The sequence below is a fragment of the Narcine bancroftii genome, chromosome 7, assembly GCF_036971445.1.
Source record: "Narcine bancroftii isolate sNarBan1 chromosome 7, sNarBan1.hap1, whole genome shotgun sequence".
NCBI classification, from domain to species: Eukaryota; Metazoa; Chordata; class Chondrichthyes; order Torpediniformes; family Narcinidae; genus Narcine; species Narcine bancroftii.
In genome coordinates this window covers 138,509,232-138,521,902 of record NC_091475.1, presented here as the reverse complement: position 1 = coordinate 138,521,902, position 12,671 = coordinate 138,509,232, and the positions used below count along the sequence as shown (strand labels likewise).

Genomic DNA, 12,671 nt, shown 5'->3' with positions numbered 1-12,671 from the left:
TCATCTCCTTGGTTTTGCTGACTTTGAGCTCAAGGTTGTTGTTGTCATTACATCATTCAACAAGCTAATCTATGTCCATCCTGTATGCTTCTTCATTGCCGTTTGTGATTCTGTTGACAACTGTGGTGTCAGCAAACTAATAGATGGCATTGGAATTGTACCTGCCCACAGAGTAACGAGTAGAGCAGTGGGCTAAGCACGCATCCTTGGGGTGTGTCTGTGTTGATAATCACTGAGTAGGAGATGTTGTTTCCAATTTGAACTGACTGTGGTTTTCCAATGAGAAAGTCAAGGATCCAGTTGTGTGGGGGAGGGGGGTACAAAGTCCTTGAGTTTGTAGCTTCTTGACCAACACTGAAGGAATAATGGTATTAAAGGCTGAACTGTAGTCGATGTATGTATGAATTGATGAATTGCACAGAGAGCAATTGGAATTGTCCTGTAGGTTTTCTATGTTTTTTTGTCTATGCTTGTCTATTTGTGTGTCTGTGTGTTTTGCACTGAGGACTGGAGAATGCTATTTCATTGGGTTGTATTTGAACAACTGGATGGCAATAAACTTGATTTGACTGACACTTGTCCCCGTGTTCCCACATGTTGATCAGCAGCAAATGTGCCGTGGTTACAGAATTTCAGCTAGGGCTCCTGTATCCATTGCAATCCTTATGCCCCTGGCCTTGATTGCCTGAAGCAGTCAGTGGCCAGGTCCTGGTGGGAAACATATACTCCATTGCACTCCTCAGTACAGGCAAGACAGACACCAGGAAAATGCACATTGTTCTTTAGTTGAGGATTATATGAAATTTCATTTGTAAATTTGAGTTTGATTGTTTATTTTGTGCTGCCTTTTGTCATTGGGGGCATGGACCTAATGGTAGAAGGTATGTGAGAGAAGGCTGGATGTGGAATGATAGGGTGAAGGGTAAATCTAGATCTTGAATTGAGGATCCCTGACACAGCAGAAAAGGGAATTCAAATTCAGATTCCAGAAAGCTTGAAATAAAGCTAATCTCTTTCACGAGGCTCCCAAGTTGTGTCAAAATAGCCTTCGAGTAAAATATCCTTTCAGGAAGTAAATTATATACATTGCATCTGAGTTGTCTTATCAAGCTGTTCAGTTGTTGATTCACAATAAGGATAAAACAGGATGAATTACTCAGCAATGACCTCAATACCAGATTTAGAAGCTGTAGGTTGGGCAGAGATGGAGCAGCAATGAAAGAAAAGAGAATTATTCAAAGGAAGACTTAATTAGAAGACAGTGCTTTACTTGGACTCCTCATCATTAAACCAATAAGAATAGGTCCCTTTGACTGATGCCAAGACCTCCAGTTAAGAAGTAGTTTGGTGTGTGACACAAGGTGGATTATGCTTGCACATGCTCAGGAGTATATTGCATATGTAATATCAAATAACAAGTAAGACATGATTTGATATTATTATATATGCTTGTTGGTCTCCCTGCACATTCATATCATGTGGACCAATAATCTTGAACACATTTCTGAAAGTGGAATTTTGATAATCACTGAATTATAGAATACATGAAAATGTTGTACCGCCTTCTGGATTTTCCAAGCAATTATTTCTTAAACAATTAAAAGTTAAATAAGAGTAAATAATAAATTGATTTTACACTTGCAATGTCATGTTACATGTGACACTTGTAAACATGGTTGTCAATGAAACCTACTTCATTGAATAACTGCTTCATCCAATTCTGTTTCAATGTATCAACTTCAGGTTTAACTGTACTATGCTTTCATATTAAAATATAGAATATCTCATATCATCCTCAATTTTATTTTTAAAGTTTTTTTCTGTTTTACACACTTTAATGAAAACTAAGTGCAATTTTTTTTCTTCAGCTTCAATCAATGATTATGAGGATAAGAGATTAGAAGTCTTCAAAGAGAACAAGTCAGCTCACTCATATTTAAAAAAAAATAATTGGAAGGTCAAAATATATTTTTTAATGTTACCATTCACACTCCCTCTCCAGAATTTCTGAAAAGACTGATAGCAATCATCCCACTAACTCTCCAAAATAGGCTCCACCACATCTATTCATCATCTGATTCCTCTCCACCTCTTCTCTGTTGCCCCAGGAGGTGCTGAAGCTAGCCATAATGATGATAGGGCCCTGAAGGATGTAATGTTGGTGATATGGCTGACACAGGAATAAAAGGGCAGTAAGAGTAGGTGATTTTAATTTCCCTAATTTTGACTCAAACGTTTTAGAGAAATCATGGCATACCACTCATTGTATCTTATGAATCAGAAGAAGACCCATTTATGCCTACTCAGCATTTTATTGATGTTGGCCACTCAGATATCTAGTTATGCCCAACCTTTTTATTTTCTGCATTTACCTTGGTGGTGCCACATTATCAAATCCCTTCCGTGAATCAAAGACGAGTTCTTGCACCGGTTTCTTTTTACTTCCAGCATTTGTTAAAAAGGGCTTCAATAAATTGATCAAACATGATTTTCATTTCATAAATCATATTGGTTTTCTTTAATGATAACATTCTCATAATAATTATTTTAAGAATTATAAATGAAATGTATATCAAATACAAATAAATGAAATAACAGCTGTTTGTCCCTTTCTTCGTGCAAGTGTACAATCTACACAAATGAGTGGATGTGTCAGGTTTAAGCTGGAGCTGGGACTGAGAGCAGATTCCTCCATATTCGATAGAATTGCTGCAAGTCCTTGTTCCAGGGTTGGACTTTGTGCAGAATCTCGTGACAAAGAGCATGCAACAACCTGCCAATGAAGCTCGACCAGCAAGTTCCACACATGGATGAAAGGGTCAACAATTACTGACATATCCATGGAGATTCTGTGCATCTGGTTGGGTGAAACACAGCAACACATGTGCACACTTCTGTATGGCTTTGGATTGGCCAGGCTCTGACAATAGCCTTGCATCTGCACTTGATTTCACTGACAAAAATAGCAGTATCCTTATTGACCACGAAGAGTCTCAACTGCAAGAATGTCAAATGATGTCAACTGATTTTTACCAACTAATTTTTCTCAAGTCAAAAGTTAACACGTCTTGGAGACATAAATGCCCAATAACCAACTCTTTCAGCATAATATCTGAAACTAATAGTTGCTCAGATGCTAATTCAATGAATCACTTGTTATCAAGAAGGGCACTTGAAAGGTTTTGGAGTACTTCTCATTCCATTTCTGAAAACAGCATCAGTTATCTTCATGCTAATGAATAAGATGTGTGCTAATGGAATTTGTTTTGTTATGTTAATTCATATTTTTGTGTGCTTTAGTACCATCGCAATATAACGATAATCAGAATGTATGTAATTATCAATGTTCATGGGTTTGAGAGTTTGCAGTGAAATCAAACAGGTTATTTTAAACTTTTTCAATTGGTTACATTTTGAGATGGAAACACATTTTTTGTTGAACATGTTTGAATATATTCTGTATTTAATAAACATAACAGTCTTACTAATTTTCTTGAATGATCAGACCCAAGTAAACAAGTAGCCAATCCATAGAAAATTGTGTCATCCTTTCCTTAACCATATTCTTGGGTTTAAAAGAAAATAATGGTTTTCAAATCTATAGAGTAAATCTGGGAATATCATTTCATGTGAGAGAGTGAGAGAGAATAAAAAAGATAACTGATCAAACTATTAATATGGTTAGGAGAAAGGCTATTTCTTATTTAAACTATAGAAATAACAGCCATTGATGAGAATCTCCCAGTTATAAAAACAAGTGGAAGGTGACATGATACACTAATTCCATGGATATAATAAAACTACTTTCAGAATAACAGTAAAATAATCTTACATTTATCATTGCAGCCTGTCACTAAGCATTTCAAATACAAATAAATGAAATAACAGCTGTTTGTCCCTTTCTTCGTGCAAGTGTACAATCTACACAAATGAGTGGATGTGTCAGGTTTAAGCTGGAGCTGGGACTGAGAGCATAATCAAACACATTTTGGCACCGACTTATCTAAGAGGATATTAGTGGTTACCTTTGAGTGAAATGCTGGGGAAACGTAGATTAAATAAAAGGTTAGAGAGCCATATCCACGAGAGGGACAAACTGTGGGAGTATATATCTGCTGCTTAGCAACCGACAGATAAGGAACTGTTTGCATAGACAGCTGCAGGGAGTACATTCCCACAAAAGTGAGTAAGAATGACTTTATTGATAGAAGAAATGAAAATGTGCCAAGATCTGTCTAAGGGGTAAAGCATGTTTTACTTTATTTGGCTTATTTAAGGTGATTTTTTTTGTTTAAATCACTGTTACAAATGCAGTTTTTTTTTATGGTTAGGAATCTGAGTAACCTGAGGGGGATGTTAATGCATGCAGGAGTTTAAGCTTGATTTAAATCAAGGCAAGATTCAGATTGCCTAAAACCTAATCCCTTCATTCAGCATCACAGGAAAGAGGCGACAATTGGTTAGGCTCAGTGTGGATACACTTTCAAATCTTGATCCAGATAACTTCTCATATTGGTGCGCCTTCTCCACAGATATTGCATTTTATTATTAAATAAGAATTTAGTAATATTGTCGGAACTGTGCTGTGAATGTTCAGCGAATGAAAGGAAAAACCACACAGAATCTGTTAGTGAGCTGAATCAACCAAATGACTTCAATGGAACTCATTCCCATGATCCTGTGCTGCCCCGCTCTCACACGCAACCCCTACCCCCCCCCCCCACCCGCCCAGGACCATTGTGACATCAGCCAAGTGCAAGCCTGCACCTTCGTGTCCCATTTGGTTTGCAGATCAGTGCAGCTCACTACATGGCCACCCCCAAGAACCGGAGTTCGGAGATGCTACAGTTTGTAAACAGTTCATATGTTTGAGAGGTTGACCTCAGCGCTGCAGGGCTGCAACAGTTACTGGTTGGTCAACGTGTGCTGGTTTGAGGTGATCAACCTTGAACATTTCCTGCCTATCCCCAATGTCAAAAAAGCAAGTAATCCCATTGAGTCAAAGCACATTGTCTAGACCCTTGTATGGGTGCTGAAGGGGTATTTGGTTCTGCACTTCTCCTTATGAAGACAGTCTTTGAGATCCTTTGGGATGTAGAATGGAGCTGGACCATAGTGTGAGGTTGGTATGGGGGCAAAGGTGTCCATCTTCTCGCGGTTGAATTAGCAGCACCATAGGCACTTCCTCCTGGCTGCAATCAACTGGCATAAATTCTTCCAGGACTGTCAGTGGGGCCCCATAGATGAGCTCAATGGAGGATGTGGCCAAATCCTGCTTCGGCACTGTGTGAATACCAAGGAGCACCCTAGGCAGCTCATCCATCCAATCTGTGCATGAGGGCAAATTCCGATGGAACCTTTCCACCAATCAGTTATACTGTGGGTGGTAGGCCATGGTGTGATGTTACTGGGTCCCTGGGAGCTGTGCCAGTGCTGCCCATAGGCTGGACATGAACTGTGCTCCTGACCAACATGATATTGGAAGGAAGGCCGAAACAGACTATCCAGTTGGTGATCAGGGCCCTGGCACAGGATATCTTGGAAGTGTCTGACAGCGGGACAGTTTCTGGCCATCTAGTGAATCTGTCCACCATTGTAAACAGATATGTTGTTCCTCTGGAAACCGGCTACGGCCCAATAATGCCCATCAAGACATGGTCTGTATTTCAGTGGGAATGACTGAAAAGGGGGTTTCACGTGCACCTTGGATGTCTGACAGTGCAGGCAAATTCTGGCCCAGTGGCTGACCTGTTTATGCAGGCCATATCACACATGAATCTGTCTGTGACCAGTTGATTTGTCGCCTAGACGTATGGGTGGGACCAACCTACGTAGCGCATCAAAGATGTGACACCTCCACGCAGTGGGAACAATGGGCCTAGGTCAGCCAGTGGACATGCCACAGAGAAGTGTGGGTTTGGATAGTCCGAAACACATCTTCAAGCTGTAACCCTGAGACTCCAGTGCAGTAAACTTGTATCTTGCCATCCTGCTGCTGGGATGCTATGAGCGATTTCAGGGGTCAGATTGAGTGCACAGACAGGACAGACGTATGGGACAGAACATCAGCCTTGAGGTTGTTCTTGCCAGTAATGTACCTGATTGCCATTCATGTACTCTGAGATATAAGAGAGATGACGGTGCTGCCTTGCTGACCACGGGTCCAACACCTTGGCAAATACAAAAGTGAGGGGCTTGTGATTGGTGAAGACGGTGATATCCCATCCTTTGGGAAATAGTGGAAATGGCGAGTGGCAAGGTAGAGGGCTAGGAACTCTGGGTGCTGTAGGTGTCTGCTGAAGAAAGCATATGGTCTCCAATGTCCATCATTTAGCTGCTCTAGGATGCTGCTGACTGCTTTGTGGGATACGTTGATTGTGAAGGAGGTGGGCACATCAATGCGCAGATGCACTAGAATGGCAGTGTTGGCCAGAGCATCTTTGGAAAGAAGGCTTGAAAATTACTGTTTTAATTGTACCTCATTGACTCCTTATGCGCATGGTTTCATAACTCCAAAGGAAATGGACCAATAACAATTTTTCTCAAGCAGAATATTTCAGTAACAATTGGGTCTCAAGTCGTGGTTCTCACTCTTCCCTTCCCACTCACATACCATATTCATCAATCCCTTACCAATCACAGAGCTCTTATGGCACAGAGATTGCTTAATGTGGTATGGGAGTTTAGGGGGTCAGTTTAAAAATCACTGATCTAAAATATGCTCAAGGTATTCTTTTTGCATAGAAGATGGTGGGAAAATGCAATGAGCTGCCAAAGGAATTGGGTAAATGTTGGTTAAATGGTAGCATTTGAATGACATTGAGATAGATACATGAATAGGAAAGATTTAGAGGGCTATTTTCCAAAGACAGGCAAATAAGACTACCTTGGGTAGACATGAAGGTCAGCATGGACAAGTTGATCTGAAAGGCCTGTTTCCAAGCTGTAAAATGTTACGATTCAATTTTAACTCCATGATTCAACATCTACTTTCCTCATACTTAATTAGCAATAACTTGTTTCCACTGTCATATTTGTGCACTAACAGAGCGGTGTTAAAATGTATCCAACATAATCATATGACTATGTGCTTGATCATCCAAATCATTAAATAATTGTCACATATAATCTGTCTCTATCACACCCTTGATATAAAATACAATAATGATGAGTGCTTTGTTGATTGTTCCTTGTGACTGTGCAAACAACACTTAACCTTCCTTGATCCACAAAAAATAATTGCACCAATGATTGTCCGCCATAACCAATAATGTCACATCAGTGAATTGTTCTGCATCTGCCGCAAAATAAATTGATTTCACACAACATTTCAAGGTTATTTAACTTATATCTTTATCCAGCACATAGTCCATTACATTGTGAAGTTCTCGAGGATGGAAAATCGGGAACCTGGAAAACCAATTAGGTAATCACTTGTCCCAATCCTTAATATAGTTTGAAACATCTATTGAAGAATTGGCAATGGATGCTTTGGAAATGATGAGCCTGATGATTATGATCAAGGACACGAGCAAACTGGTGCTAAATCTAATCTTATTTTGATAATCCTGAACTTCAGTGAACATTGGAAACAGTTTCATTCACTTCAAAGCAACTCGAATATTTTAATAACTCTAATTTTAATATATTTTGTGACGATATTAGTTCTATGACAATTTTCCAATTATTTTTTTTCAACAGTTATCAAGCTCTTGAATGTCTCAGTACTACCCCAGCTCTAAACATAAAATACCCAGTGATCATTAAAAGATCTGTCTGCACTACAAAAACAATTTTTTTGGTCAGACACAAATTAAAACTGTGAATATTTACTTAGCTATCCTTCTACAGTTATTCTCTTTTTTTGCTGTTTTGCCATATTGTTCTCATTTATAACATAATAGTCAGTGCCTGTTTGGCTCCAGCAGGTAAGGTTTCCACTGCATCAGTACATTATGTGTATGACAATAAACTCTCATGAAGCCACAAGATCAATAATGAATTCAACAAAGTTACACCATCAGCCATTCCTGAATTAGATCTCACATTTCCAGTATTTAATTTTTTTCCTCTCTCCTTTTCTGGTATTTCAGACTTTATTCAATTCTTTCTACTTGCATCTTTTCTGCAGAGAATTTTTGATATTCATTAACTTTTGCTATGCTTTTTCAGAAGGCAATACCACTGTTTCTATCAGTCAATCTCACCTGCTCTCCATCTATCACAGGCCTCTTATTTTTCTTGCTACCAGTCTCATTCCTCTGACTTTTTAATTTCTAACATGTCATTGTTTTGATGAAGGATCATTGAACTGAAGTGTTAACACTTTCTCTCTCTCCACAAATGCTGTGGTTGCAAGGAATCGATCATCTCAGACTGAGCAGCACAGCTGGCGTAGCGATTAGTGCAATTCTATTACAGTGGCAGAGACCCCGGTTCAAATCTACCCCTACCTTTAAGGAAATTCTCCTCGTGACCTTGTGGGTTTCCTCTAGGAGCTCCGGTTTTCTCCCATGTTCCAAAGACCTATCGGGATAGTTGGTTAATTGGTCACATGGATGTCACTGGGCAGCAGAGGCTTGTGGGCCAGAAGGACCTGCATCTCTAAATTAAGATGAACATGAATTACAATTAAAATCAACTCAGTTTCCTTGGTCCTCACATTTTCAGCTGTTTCCTCAATTACCTTTCTTCCCCATAAGCTCAGAAGTGATGACTAAACAATGTTCAATTCCAATCACAACCTCTCAAGAAAGATAATAGCTCACAGTGACTTTCAGCAAGGCTTAGACCACATTCATGCATGATCTCTACTTAGTTCAATGGCATGACCATAACTGATTCCCTTACCATCAATGTTTCAGGTCATCACTGATCAAAAATTCTAATGGACCATCTATGTAAATACTGGGCAAAATAAGTAAGAAGTTGGATATGTTGTGGCAAGTGACCCCCAAACATCTCCAGCATCTATTAGAGAACACTTACAGTTTGCCTGGAATGAAGCTCCAACAACACCATCCAGAACAAAGCAATCGTATTGAATGGTATACCATTCAACATCCTGAACACTCAATCGACCACTACTGCAGTGGTGGAGAATATTACCTTAACAAAATACACAAAAGTTACTCACTATTCCAACAGCACCACCTAAGCATACAACTTTATTGACAAGAAAGAGGCCGAGGAGTAATTTTAAAGAGGGTTTTAAATCATAAGCTGCTAGGAGAAGTAGTGGATGCAGATTTTATTTTGATATTTAAAAGATGTTTGGATAGGAACATGGAGGTCAGGGGGATAGAGGGCTATGGTCTATGTAGGTTGATGGGAAAAGGTAGTATAGTTTGGCACAGACTAGATGGGCTGAGGAGTGTGTTTATGTGTTGTAATGTACTATGGTTCAATTTCTTAATTCATCATGCTGTAATTTGAATGCACATCCTCTGGAATATCAGTTGAAGATGGTCCAAATATTTGAAATGGAAATTATGAATGAATATTTCTTTAAGTATGATACTATCAGCAAAATGTCCTCAAGGTAAGTAAGATAAGGTATTTACACATCACAATATTTAGAATTACTTGCATTTAGTACTCACAAGCAGTGGTGAGCTATCCACATTTGCCTGCTAACTCCAAAGAAATATCCCAATCAACCTCATATTGTTTCGCCTTCAGGAATTTATGGAGAGAAAATGGCTCCACTCATCATGGTGACTTTTTTTGCAACAGATGATGATGAAGCCATTATTTTTGTGTAAGCCAAAGCAAACCATGCTCACAAAATATCTTTGATAAATCATTGTTACCAAGATGTTGCTTTGATTAGAAGGTATGAAATATAAAGAGAGATTGACAAATTGAGGCTTTTTTCTCTGGTGTGCCGGAGGCTAAGAGAGTCCCGATACATGTTTATAAAATTATGAGAGTCATTGATAGGGCAGACAGTCAAAATCGATTTCCTAGGATTAAAGTGTCACATACTGGAAGACATGCATTTAAAGAGCTTTTTGAATTCACTGGCCATCCAGCAACATTTAAAAATGATCAAAGTCCTCATCTCTCATCATAACTAACAAATAAAGTACAATATTTAAATTTTAAGATGTTAGGAAACATTCAATTGAACTTAAACAGTAAAACATATCACAATGAAATAGATCTTTCATGTCTTTCCCCTTTATTGAATAGAATGTTGAAGCTATCTCAGTGGCAGTTCCACCTTGGTGCAGGTTGTCTGAGCCGATTCCCCACTGTAATTTTCCTGGAGAATTGTCACAGTTTCACAGTCCCTGAGGAGATGAATGCGAGAGTAGTAAAAACTACTATGAATAGCTGACAGGAACTCCAGAGCCTATGTTTATCAGAAATCCCAGTATTGCAGACAATTAAATAGGGAAATCATAACAGATGTGTGGGGAATTGCCAGCACTGCCCTGAAAAAGGCAGAGCATTATAATCAGCGTGAATAGGTTACATCCATTTAACTGCTTGCGCAGTTCTCACAATGTGATTGAAGCTTCCTCCAAAGAAATAGAAACAGTTGCTCATCCTTTGTTTCCCTCTCATTAATGATTTTTAAAGACAATGTATATTTACCTGGCAGGGAGCATTGGTGGCCAGGATGGCTGATCTCCCAGAACGAAGCTATCCCATTGCACTTTTGGTGTGCTGATGTCTGCGATGCCCCCAAATGTGGGATTCTCAACTGCACCAATTTGTGGTAGTGAGGGACTATGTTCACGCCCTCCCCAGAAAAAGACAATGTATGTAACATCCAGTTACATACAGTGACCTGTTTCTTAATTACACTTTAAGATTCATATTAGTTCATGCCACATTTATTTTCAGACCACTGGCAAGTGCTGCCATGGGATGCATTTTACTGAATACTCAAGGAGGTGAGAGTCAGGGAGAAATGGAAACTGAGATCCAAATTTGCTAATTGAGCCATTGCTAGGCTGATATTCTGCCTATACAGAGTTAAGTGGTTAAAAATCCTCCACCTGCATTTAGAATGGGTGATTAAATTTGGATGAGGTAATTGTACATCATGTCCAAGGTCAGAGATCACTGAAGACTCTAAATGAATAATTGGACTTAGAAGTAATAAAAACAGACCATGGAATGATGCTTAAAAATAATCATGTCTCTGAAAGTGCTATCCAATTATTTTCACCCTCTGGCTCTTTTGTTATTATTCTGCATTTTCTTCCCCATTCAATGATTTATCCTATTTACTCTTCCAATGTATTAATAAATATTCTTCTACCATTCTTTCAAGCAATGCATTTCAGATCATAACAACCTACAACTAAATAGTTTTTCTTTGCTTTGCCTCCAGTTCATTTGCAATTTATTTTTTACAGGAAAGTTTATATGTATTTAGTTTATCAAATCCTTTGTATTTATTGAATATTTTAAACAAATCTTCCATTAATTTTCTCTTCTCTAAGGGACAATCTCAGTTTCACTACTATTTCCACATAGCTTCAATCTTTCATTTTTAGAAATATTAGTAGTATTTCTTTACCTTCACTTTTTTGATATCCTTCTTAGAGTGTGGTGCACAATATTGCATTTTGTTCATGAAACTCACTCTACCTGGAAGACTTTTAATGTAACATTCAGCATAACTTCCTTATTTTCACACTTCATATCACCATTTATAATGCCAAAGAATCTAAAGGACATTGACTAAATCTTACTCATTTGTCCTCTCATTTTCAAAAACATGCACATGCAGAAAATGCCCTTAAGTTTAGTTCCTGCATCCCTTTTAAACGATTATATTTTTCTTATTATGCATCTTCATCAGCTCTTACATTTAAAAGCCTAGACTATTGATATCCTCTTGTATACAAATGTCTGTCTTTGCTCTCATTCTGAGCTTGATATCATCTACATGCTTTTAAAGCATGCCCAACTCTAGATCATTAGGTTATAGCTGAAAGGGAAGTATTCCAACATATGACTGATAAATATCTATTCATCATATACTGATAAACATTTATTTACTTCTTCACTCAGTATCTAAACCAATGTTGAATCCATAAAAAAAATGTTCAATTCAAATCATGATCTTTAATTGGCTGAAACACCTGATAATTTCTTAAATACTTTAGAAAATTTATATTCATGAATTCAATTACACTGATATCTGCTCACTTCTTAAATAAACTCAAAAATATAAAATTAAACAAAATTTGTCTTTATCAGTTTTATGCTGGCTTTCATTTATTAACACAAACAGTATCTGTTAAAATGCCAGTTAATTCTGAGGAGGATGAAGGTTTCCACAAGTTTCTACAACATTAGTGTGTCTCATTTGTCTGCAGTACTTGGGGCCTAACCCGCACTTTTAAAAAAAGAACAATGCAACCTTTGCTGCTCTATAGTCTGGTTCCAAACTCAGTTTGAAATCCCATATACATATGCAATCCAGACCTATCATATCTTGAGCATTATAAAAATATTATTTTAAGTCAAAGTGAATTTCCCGCTTGTGACAGAATCTTGAACCAGGGATCAAATTTAAATTCTAATTTGCTACCCATTTAAAGCAGACATGAAACCTCTTTTTTTTTCCCTCCAACACTGCTCTCTACCACATTGAGCTGGAAAATTATTGATCAGGAACATTATTTCAAGAATGTCTCCTTGTCCTT

General features: G+C 38.1%; 1 non-coding gene across 1 annotated transcript; it reads left to right on the top strand.

The window, feature by feature from the left end:
* Positions 1-10,594: 10,594 nt before the first annotated feature.
* On the top strand, positions 10,595-10,754 carry LOC138740175 (U1 spliceosomal RNA). Its single transcript, XR_011342722.1, has one exon. It is a non-coding gene; the product is annotated as a U1 spliceosomal RNA (small nuclear RNA).
* Positions 10,755-12,671: the final 1,917 nt, after the last annotated feature.